General features: G+C 47.3%; 1 protein-coding gene across 1 annotated transcript in view; it reads left to right on the top strand.

The window, feature by feature from the left end:
* The window catches only part of LOC138453620 (G-protein coupled receptor family C group 6 member A-like), a 345,839-nt gene that overhangs the window by 303,697 nt on the left and 30,041 nt on the right, over nt 1–12,101 (top strand). The window lies entirely within an intron of this gene.

Raw genomic sequence — 12,101 nt, 5'->3', positions numbered from 1 at the left:
TTACAATATTGTACATTATTTGGGTTTCTTTAAGTATTGGTAGGAATAGAAGATGACTGAGTGTGAAGAGCTGCCTAACATAGCATTTTGGAAATGTTGCATTAGATGAGTATTCATTGATCGAGTGATGAGCCTGCACTGTGACTTGAGTTTGATATGATTTGAGTGATTTGTTATGCATAATAAACCTGGCAGAATGAACCGAATCTAGGCTCATATGAAATATGTAGTGATTGGAATGTGGACAGTATTGTTGGATTAGGGGACAGTAATGATGGGAAAGGGGACAGTAATTTTGCAAAAGGGGACAATAAAGGTGGGAAAGTGAGCAGAGAGTACCTTTGCCTCCAAAAGGACACACTGGGCCTTATTCCAAGCCTGGTTGTCCAGAAATAAGGGTGCCAGTAGCAGTGTACGGCACCCTTTACGGACCACCAGACTACAGGCATGCCTGCAGGGGCCGTTGCTCCCGGCATGTCTGACCTCCTGGGGGCACCGGCCCCTCCAGTCATGGTTTTCACAAAAGCACCGGCACAGTTAGCAATGGTGCTGGTGCTTCTGTGTCCCCATTCCTGTGGAGTACTACAGGACTCTAATGGAATGGGGAATTACACGTTTCACCGCCTGACATCCCGGGCCATCGGGACTTGTAATGTCTCAGTGGCACCGGGATGGCAGGTGACAGAATGCGATTACGAGTTTTGCGGTAACCCACCGGTAGCACAGGCGGGTTACTACCAAACTCTTAATGAGTTCCACTGTGTCCTCTGGGACACAACCATTTTAAGAATATATCTTTGAACACTAGAGGTTACAATTCTTTTATGACTAATCCTCTGGGCCAGACTATGTTGTTGAAATCAGACATCTTTCTATTGCAGAAGATATGGCTCACCAAGGGATTCTCTTTGGATGGTTATCATATCATTCAAAGATTTGCCCAACAAAATCAGATGGGCCGCCCATATGGCGGACTTATAATTAGTGCAACTAATTGATTGTTAATTACAGAGTTTACCCCGGGAAGTAGAAGTCAGCACGTTCTAGCCGGGGTGCTTAGCAGTGGGTCTTCTGGGCTGCAAATACAGATACTGTTTATTAACATATATAATCCCACTGGAAATTAGAAAACCGAAATAATAGTGTCCCATATTGAATATCTATTGAGTGAATGGTTACTGATAAACCCATTGGGGCGCTATTATATAGTTGGGGACTTTAACTATAGGTGCCCCAGTATAACAGGAGCAATTCTTTATCTCTTGCCCAGACACTATTTAAACATTCTTACGCAGTCATTGCATTCAGTTGGGATTACGATGAAATGATGAATAACTGTGATGTATGGTCGACATTTATATCAGCGCACCAACTGAAGCAACTATTTCATATGGAGACAAAAGGAACACAGCCCATTTTCCTTGCTATAATGGTACACGGTCCTCATGGATTGATTGTTTTCTTCTCCCTACTCCCGAATTCGAGTTCATTAGATCATTCCAATTGATACATAATGAAATCAATGACCATGTGGTCATTAACTTCACCTTGATTGGGAGAAAGAAATGTGACCATTTGGAGGGCACATATAGGGTTCATATCTCTGGCAACAGACTTGGCTGGTCAGAGAAAAATGTGGAGAGGTTTAATGAGGTGGTCTTAGAACGTCTCATAAGAGATGAGGTACCTACATTCCAAAGTCTAGGGGAATGTACTCATATCATTGATGACACCCTCGTGAACTTGGGTAAAATGCAGAAAAAGTTCTATGCAGAAACAAAACATGGGGGCAAAATGTACAGCCATCTAATAGCTTTGAGGAAAAGATCTTTGTGTCTTGAGATAAAAATTGTAAAGAGGAATATCAGTGGTCTAGAAAATCAGAAAATGGCCATAAAAAATTAAAGGCTACGTTTAATTAGAATGCGTGGATGGTTAGAATGCTAGAATGGTTAGAATGCACAAAGCGTCTGTGGCCTGTGCCCAGTGGCAAATCATCTCTCCTGAATTGCGAGATTCGGATTCGCAGACATTTTGGGATATATTTTAAAGATATAAAGAAACTATGGTTGAAAAGCGAGAATGTAATCCCATTTCCGAAAGCATGTGGAAAGATCATATTCTAGAAATATATTTTAGACAGACACTTGTTGGAACTGAAACTGTGGAGTATAAGAGTATTAATGACAAGGATTACTTGTCATACACAATGGAAGATATAGAGCGACTTACACAGACTCTCAAGACATCTTGGGCTCCCAGATCCGATGGTCAGCCAATGTCATACTGAAAAAAGAGCCTATAAAATGGGCCAATAGTCTCTTCAAAGTCTTCCATAAAGTTACTGTCACTGGGAGGATTCCCATTAGCCAGTGTAAATCCATACTAATACCGATTTATAAGAAGAAACCGCGTGAGAACCCATCAAACTACCGCATATTAGCGATGGTAGATTCCAGTTTAAAAAGCTTTTCTCAGCTACTACTTGAAAAAATCAATGAATGGATATGAAAAGAAAACCATCTTTAAAAGCCAGCAATCATCTAATTTGTGGATTTTAACTTATCTTCTGAGCATTGATTTAGAAAACCAAGACTTTGTATGTGTGCTTTGTGGATTATGCCAGAGCTTTCGACATAGTGAACTGCTCCATTTTGTGGTAAAAAATTAAAAATTGTGGGTTGCATCGACTGATTCGTCATTTTGCTAAGGCGATCTATTCCAACACCAATGTTCCAATTAGAGTAGAACAGGGAGGCACACTCAGTGAGTCGGTTAAAACAAATTATGGGTTGAAGCAAAGGTGCTCTCTTGCCCTGATTCAATTCAATCTATATGTTGCTGACCTGGACGAGGAAATTATGAAGTGCCAAAATGTCCACCGCGTGTAGCATACCTGCCTATTTCGTGGTTGTCCTCTGCTGATGACACGGTGATACTCGATCAAACAGCGGTAGGTCTGCAACGTAGCCAGGTGACTCTCGAAAACTATACAAAAAAATTAATTGGTCTTTAATCGAAATAAAACGAAAATTATGATTATTCAATCACAAAAATTAGAAGAAAAATAAATACATTTGGAAGGTAGGTGGTATACCCATTGAGGTGGTGAGCAAATATCCCTACTTAGGTGTGACCATTACACTCTTTGAATTCCTCCCACTCGGCTAAGTCAATCAATAAAAGGACCCACTTAAAGTTTAATGTGATAAAAATGCTTTATACAACAAAAAGGTGGATATTGCAGGGCGGGTCTTTTACAGCTATACAAAACAAGTATAGAGCCCTGTGCCCTATATAGCCTTGAAATGTATAACAACAAAGAAGCCTCATTGTTGAAGCTACTCAAGGGTAAGGTGTGGCGTTGGGAACTTGGTCTTTCTAACTCGCTTCCTGTAGCTGTTGTATGTTGTGAATTGGGCCTCACTTCCTAATGTACATTGAAACAGATAGCTACCAGCGTATTTTATTTAAGACTGTTAAATGACAAAGATAAACATTCCTCGATTTATTCCCAACTTTAAAAACTGTTTAGATAGGGAAACACCTGCTAGTGAAATAAACAACTGGATTCATGAAATTACTGTTTTTTTTCAACGACATAGGCTTCATTATCGACATTCCCAAACATTTTGGACATGCCTGTGAGGAAATTTACAAAAAGGCTGCAATGTGGGATAGGGATAATCGCATGTCAGAACTTAGTAATCAAACCTCCTATCGCCAATACGTAAGGCAAAGGTTCCCAATCAATGGACTGTTTAGTTATATTAACCTGGCAGAACTGGTATTCTCTCCTAGCTGCCCCCCTCCCCTCCTGCACTGACCTTGTTTGTCTTGTCTGCGTTTTGTGTTTGCTCTTTTTGCTTGCCCCGAGCCCTATGGGTGTATGGCGCTCTACACAAATTAATGAATTATTATTATTATTATTATTATCATTATTATTATTATTATCATTATTAATAATAATAATAATAATAATAATAATAATAATAATAATAATAATAAACAGAATATCAAAGTGAGATGGTTGTTTATGCTCTTGCATTTTGAACAATTACCAACTTTGACGTGGACGGGAGCTTGGACCCATGTTGCTTATGTGGAACGCCTTTGTTGCTTATGTGAGCTTGAAGTAAAACTTTGCTACACCTAATAACCGACTGTAGTGCTTTAACCATGGGATACGAACGTGTATACGAGAATCAATTCTATGATTTGCGCTATTTGCACTCATTCAATGCTGGTTTTATATATTCTCTAGAACTAATCAGATTATGAATTTTACTTTTTTTATATATGGCAAAAGATTGTGAAACTCATTGGTGAGATGATTTAATTAGATTTTTTATTGCGCGTTTTATATCTTGTCGATTATTGTTTGAGGTGAAACTATTGTATTACTGATCTTAATGATGACATTTGTTTAGAATGTTTTACATGTTATCGCAAAAATCAACTATTAATAAATTACTTATCAATATTATAAGACGTTTGTATCTGTTTACGAAATATGGAGCTGGTTGTTTTTGCTGTGTTAAAACATTATATTTAACCAATAAAACACAATGAAAATAAAATAAAAAAAGAAATGTGTGCTTAGGCACGCCTAGTTAGACCCCCCTGAAAAATCCCTATCCAGCAGTGTCTGAAGAAGGACAGATATACAGGCCGATTCATGGAATTAATGTGCGCTGAAATTCTCAGCGCAAGCGTGCAAAAGCGTGCGAATCGCAGTGCCAGTGCGAAAATCGCAGTGAAACCCGCGCACAGCGATTCATGGAAGTCCGTGCGTGTGTAAATCCCAGGATGTGCGCCAAAATTCTGCGTGGCGCATGCTGGCGCACACGTCTCCAAACAGCGTGCGCTACGCGCACAGCGAAATCGCACATAGCGCGGCGCACACAACAAAAGTAGGAGGAACAGAGGGCGTGACACGCGGAATGGGGAACAACGCGTGAAAATGTGGGCGTCACGGGGGAAGTACAGGAGGCAAATGTGCGGAACACCCACACGCACATTCAAAACACGTATTCATGGATTCGAACGGGGCTAACGCATGCGCCAAAAAAGACGCGATAATCCGGAAACACGTACGCCAGCAGGAAGCAAGCGTACGTGGACCCGCGTAGCATAAAAGTGCGCACAAACAACAAACAAGCTCAGACGCCAGGATGAATATACCATTCCTAGCAGCAGTGGTCGTGGGATACCGCAGGAGGAGGAGGAGGATAGTCAGGCCCAGAATTTTCACACCCAGAACCAGCCTTTTTGGTATGCCTGATGACCAGGTGTATGGGAGGTACAGGTTTCCACCTCACATAATACTCGACCTGGTGAGTGAGTGGGAGGATGACCTCACATCACCCACCCTGTGCTCCCAAGCACTCAGCCCCCTGGAGAAGGTCCCCAATGTACGGCACTTCTTGGCCACTGGATCATTTCAGCGGACAAGTGCTATAGTGTGGGTGGGGTGTCACAGGCCACGCAGTCACGCTGCCTACACCAGGTTTTGAACATCATCACTGCACGCCCATCAGTCCGCAGGCACATATACCTGCCCAGAACACCTGCAGAAAGGCAGGCTGCCGTCCAGGATTTCTACAGGGTGGCACAATTCCCCAAAGTCCTAGGTGCCATTGATTGCACCCATGTGGCTCTACGTCCCCCCAGGGCATCAGAGCACATCTATAGGAACCGCAAGCACTGGCATTCCATCAACGTCCAGGTAGTATGTGATGCCAAGGGAATCATCACCTCAGTATATGCCAACTATCCAGGGTCCACCCACGACAGTTTTATTTACAGAATGTCAACCCTAAACCGGGACCTAGAAGCTGGGCGGCATGGCGATACATGGCTGCTCGGTGAGTATAAATGCCACAGCACATGCATGCATGTCAGATACTGAGTAATGTCACAACCCCACTAATGATACCCATCACCACATCCCGAGGGGACAGTGCCTACCCTCTGAGCACCCACATGATGACGCTTATTCGCAGCCCCACCACGCCACCCAAGGTAAGATACAACACAGCCCACATTGCAACCCGCGGCATAGTGGAGCGCACATTCGGAGTGCTCAATTCACACTTTCGCTCCCTTGACCGTTCGGGCGGGCAGCTGTTATACGCTCCCCCAGTAGTGTGCAGGATCATAGTGGCAGCATGTGTCCTGCACAACGTTGCAACACGCCGGGGCCTGCCCTTGGACATGGTGGTGCCCCCACATCCCCAACCACATGCATTGCCGCTGCGCATGGGAGGGGACAGGGCACGGGGTGAGGCAGCCCGTCCGCAGCTGGTGGCTAATTACTTCACCTAAAATCACACCCCTGGGGAGTGCACACAGCCCTGGCACATACCATCTGACAATCAATGATGATGACATAAGGGACAGTCAACTGTCACAACCATACCAGCCTGAGATTGGTCACCTGGAAGTGTTACATATTGTGCATCCCTACCTACACAAACACCACCAATGCTGTGTCATCAAAAGACACACTTCTATGCTGCTAAATTCATTACCCCCTTGCAAAATAAAACATGACAACAGTGCCATGTCACCCAACCCCTCCCCAGCACCGCCACCCAACACACCATGGCATGTCATGCTATGTGAGAGCAAACAAAGCCATCCCCAAAACATGACACAAGTGTCACAAAGTACAGAGTCCCTAATGGAAACTGGCCACACACAATATGCTCCCAGTAAAGTAGAACTAACAACACACATGACCAAATACTTACCAACAATACAATGCAGCTACACAACCTCAAACATAGCATAAACATGACAGTACTAAGTTAAAGTAGTGGTAGTCTTACAACCTGATTATGGCAACACATTGACAACTTCCAACTGTACAGTGCTGCTGCCACGCAAATGTGTAAGTGCACTGCTTACAACATGAACTCCATCTCCAAAGTAGACAGCCTTGTGAAGACATGAGGAATGAACCTGCAAATTAGGAGGAAGACATGGATGCACAAGCACATATCAATACACCATGCAGTGTACAATACAACAACAATATCCACTAGGAATGTATACACAGTATTGACTACAGACTGCCCACACAGCTCATGAGAGTCCAACGTCACTGTGTAAGTCACTGTCACTTGGGCACACCCTTTGCAAGCCCATGGAAACGGGAAGCAGGAGGGGTGTGTGTCTCACGAACCCAAGCATCTAACCCAAACTCAGGACAAGCCTGCATGTGCCCAGCCGGAATACAGTGGATGCCCATGGGAGCCACACAAGGCAACACACTGTAAAAAAAATCAAAAATCAAAAATCAAAAATGGCCATGTGAGGGCCAGGGGGGGAGGCCACCCAGGAGGTCTGAGGACAGGGTGTGCACCAACAGCCACCTATGTGGATGTTGGAAAAAAAAAAAACACCTCCATGGGCTCAGGGCCTGCACGGCTATGCCAATGTGGGAGAACTGCTGCTGTCGCTCTCATCACCCTTTGCTGCTGCCACAGGAGGTGGTAGTGCTGTGGGAGTCAGCCCACGCAAAGCCCTGGTATGGTCCTCCATGGCAGCAAGCATGCGGGTGTGGAAGGTCTCGTTCTGGAGGATTATAGTGCGGAGATCCCCAATACACCACCTGACGTGATGCCCGGATCTCCTCCCGAGTTGCCTGCATCTCAGCTGAGAGCGAACGTGTGAGCTGCTCCAGCTGCTGTTCTGCCCTCAAGTTAGTGGAAGCCTCAAGGTCAACAAGGGTCTCCCTGAGGTGATGGAGTTCTACCCTCAGGGCTTCCCTGTGGCCCTGGGACTCTATTGATATCGATTGGCTTAGAGTCTCCAGTGCCACCCGTCTGTCCCTGTTGGACGCCAACATGTCGTCCCTGTGTGACTGGCAAATGGAGTCTGTTGCCTGCTGTAGTTGCTCCATCTGCCTTTCAGGGAGGACAATGGAAGTGGCCACCCTCTCCATTGCTTGAGACATCATCTCAACTGATGCTGCCTGTTGGGTTGCCATACCGTACATGGATTGTTCCCATGCGGTAATGCCTGGTGGCATACGGCCACCGCGTAGGCGGGCACCACACCTGTTTGGGGCAAGGCGATCTGTGCCTTGCTGTGCCGGCACTGCCTGAGGCTGCAGGACTGCATTCCCCCTCTGATCTGCTGGCCCAGGAACAGGATCAGATGTTGTGGAGTGTGACCCTGCATCCGTAACCGCCAAAGGCGGACTTACCAACACTGACATCCCCATAGAGGGTTCTACCCCTGGTGCAGGTGGGTTGGACAGAACAGAATCCCTGCCAGAAACACTTACCTGCGACGGCACATAGGTCTCATCATCCGAATCAGCACCTGAATAGAGGTCTGGGGAGTTGCACCCAGAGAGACCCCTGGACAGAATGGTCTGCAGCAAGATTGGGTTCTCACCCAGCACCACACCACGTCCCCTACTGGTGCCCGGTCGTGCCTGAGATCCATCCTGGGTCTGCACCATCTCCTCAACCTCAACAGCATCAAGTGTGTCATCCCCTGCAAAAACATGAAAGACAAAAATTGGAAACAGGCATTAGCACGATAGCACACAAATAGGCCTGACAAGCTACAGAACCAGTACATGATTTACACATGTCCCACATGACTATAACCCTCCCATGCATGCACTGTCACTGAGTTGGAAGGGGAGGCAAAAGGCAGACACTGATGACACCAAGATGGAAGAGCAACACATTTGCTGCATGCTGGGTAGCACTGCCATCACACATTGGCCTGTGAGTGGCATGTCCAATACACATACATGACACATGCCATCACACAGATGGCATGTACCATAGCCATGGTACATTCCACAAGTACATCCATATGTCAGATAATGAATACTGTCAGCCATCCATGTGAGATGGACATGATGAAATGAAAAATGCTACATAGTGTGACAAAATAGGCATGTGCCACACACTGCAACACATCCAGTGTACAAAAATACAGTGATTGCAGGCCGATGTACACATCAATGGTTGTGCACTTCAACATGACAGGAAACAACTATCATGTTCCACATTCAAACAGGCCCCAAAAAATGTATGTGATCAGGCCAATACTCAATCAGCCTGAATGGTCAAATCATTCACCTAACAAGGTAACACATGTGGGCCAATGTGGGGTTCATCAATAACAGAAGCATGTCACAAATGTGACAATAGGGCTGAGGAATGCTTAGCAAAAGTGGGAGAATTGAAACAATCAGCCTGAACGAACACTGAAAAATACAAACAATGTTGTTGCAAGATGCCACTTCAAGGGCAACTGCCGTAATGGTGTGCTAAATTACTACTGTGGGCAGAAGGGATACTGTCACACCCAAATCCAAGGCAGCTGAATGTTTTGGATGAAGCACATGGGTGACCCATACCACTCAGGCACACACACCCTCACCTGGCACTCAATCAGAACCCGTCACCCAAACAACATACACATGCCTTACACACACATGCATGGGCACTCACCGGACAATGCTTCATAATCAGGTAGCTTTCCCACACCTTGGATCTGTTCCTCTGTGATGAAGGCCCCAGCAACAGACTCATGATCAGTGAGTTCGTTGTCCTCTTGTGGAGACCCACCGCCAGTCACCAGAGTAGCGGCATGATTTGAGGCCAGCTTGTTCTTTGCTCTGCGTTTCAGGTCATTCCACCGCTTGTAGCAATTATCAGCTGTGCGCCTCACAAATCCAAGGGCACTTATGCGGTCCGCGATGGTCTGCCAGTGTGCCCTACATTGACCAGGTGTGGTCTTGCACCCTGCAGTCACCACCATTTCGCGGCTATGTGCTGACATATAGGTCAGAAGTGCATCAAGTTTTGGATCATTAAAGCTAGGCTTCCTTGAGGTACTGGAGTGTGTAGCCGTATCTGGGGTCTCAGCCTGTCATGCCAGAGCACCCTTCTTCCTCTTCTTTAAAGGTGGAGCAGAGCCAGAGTTGCTTACGCCGCTCTGGTCAGTAGGGCTTACGCCGCTCTGGTCAGTAGGGGCAGAATCACCGGTGGACTGGGTAGTAGGAGTGTGGGAATGCACAATGACCATAGGTCCTGATGCAGGCATTGGTTGCAGGGTAATGTTGGCAGGGGGAATGTCAGTTTGATAGACCTGGACTGACACTGTCCTGGCTGGGAGAGTCAGAGCTGGGGCGGATGGAGCTGCAGCCTCCCCACCCTGCATACTTGGGGCAGCAGATGACATAGCTGCCCCAGAACCATGTGGCTTGGTGACAACAACTTGCACCGCCACACGTGGCCTAGACTTGCTGACCTTGAAGTCAGCCTGGGAGTCATCCTGTGCCAAGTCAGGTGCCACAATGGGCTGGTCCAACAGGGGCTGAGCTGGGATGGTGTCAGCCACGTTTCCCTCAATCATGGGGGGGGGCATGGGTGTCCCTTATTGTTCCTCCACACATCGGGGTATAGGGGCACCCTGCAAATCCCGGCCACGTCCCCTACCGCGCCGACCACGCCCACCTTTTGAAGGTCGGCCACCTTTGCCTCCCTTACCGCTTGGTCGCCTCCCAACCAGGGCACTGATGTTGTTGTGCATATGGGAGTTGCAGTAAACTATTGTCCTGGGAAATTGGGGGTCAAAGGGGTAGGATACTAGATGGAATTCGTACGCTAGTGCTCTAACAAGGCTGTCTGTGACCCCTGGGGGAAGATGACGGGTCACGCAACGCACAGGCAGCCGAAAATCAAAAATTAACGTGCATGCAACCCCTCGTAGACCACGTGCGTGAAAAAATGAACCTGCACTACGCTGTGGCACCCAGAAACACAAAACTAAGCGTACACGTAATACATGCAGCCTACAATGACAACGCGACACACAGGGCAAGCACAGTTGCTAAGTACGTGCAGAACTCACCGTCTGCCTGGAAAAAGAAAGTGAAAAATACACACGTGTGCGCGCTGGCAACACCCCCGCCAAAAGAAGAATTGTACGCTGTCTGAGGAGACAGGACAAAAGGAGAAGTGAACTCTGTTTGAGGAAACAGGCCCAACAAAAATTCAGAAAAGAGCTGTCAGAGGTAACAGGGAGTACGAACTAGAAACGCTAGGAAGTAATCGCGTGTGAACCGACAAGAAGTACAGATTTCACCCACTCGCTCTCCACGAAAAGCACGTACAAGAAAATGGCGTCCTACACGTAACTTTTAAACCAGCCCACACGCACACTTCAGATATGCGTGTACGCGGGCGCTTTTCTCCAATTACACGCGATGACACTCGGACGTGCAGCTTTTCCACGTGTGCTCTGTCATCACGTGCTATCAGGGAAACGCACGCGCGCGTAATGTAACTTATGCGCTTACGTGCTAAGGGCCTTTGGTCCAATGAAATCACGTGCATGTGCTGATGCGTTTACGCGCTAAGGCCCTTTCCTCGAATTACACGCTGACGTGCAATTTTTTCACGTGCCAAATCACTTCGTATCAAGCTGGCCACGCGAAAACACACGGAAGACCACGCTCCTGCCCAGAAGCTGAATTACTGCCCCCCAGATCCCTGAGCACGCTCCCACCTGCCATCTGCTGCTGCCTGACTGTGTGCTGCCCACGTGCCCTGCCATTTGCTGCCTGCACATCAGCCAGGGGTGTAGTTGCTGTGACCACCCCTGCTGGAACCGAAGACTCCTGATTGGGATTCCATCGCTCCACAGCCCAGCCCCAGGACCCAGTTGCCCACCCACTCCTACCTCTGGGGTTGCCATGTCCAGCACAACACCATCTGGAAGCACTGGCAACCCCCAGCCAGAGAGGCAGAGGGCCACCAGCTTCACTGCCACCGAAGTTGGTGTCCTGGTGGAGCAATTCCTGGGGCAGTATGATGCCCTCTTTGGAAGTTTGTGCGCCGACAATGAAGGATGGAGCAGGATCTGGATGGACATCGTGACTGCCATCAACGCCGAGGGGGTGGCAGTCTGCGACTTACATCATGTCAAGAAGCGCTGGGAGGACTTCAGGTCCAGGACCCTCAACAAGGCCCGGTGTCTCGCTAAGGCAGCGGATGCCAAGGGGCGCCAGGGCCACCTGTCGAACCATCAAATGAGGGTCATGGAACGCATATGCCCAGCGC

This window comes from Ambystoma mexicanum, chromosome 4p, assembly GCF_040938575.1.
Source record: "Ambystoma mexicanum isolate Mex_15411 chromosome 4p, UKY_AmexF1_1, whole genome shotgun sequence".
NCBI lineage: Eukaryota > Metazoa > Chordata > Amphibia > Caudata > Ambystomatidae > Ambystoma > Ambystoma mexicanum.
Note: the sequence above shows the minus strand (reverse complement) of the source record. Positions and strands in the feature narration are given on the sequence as shown.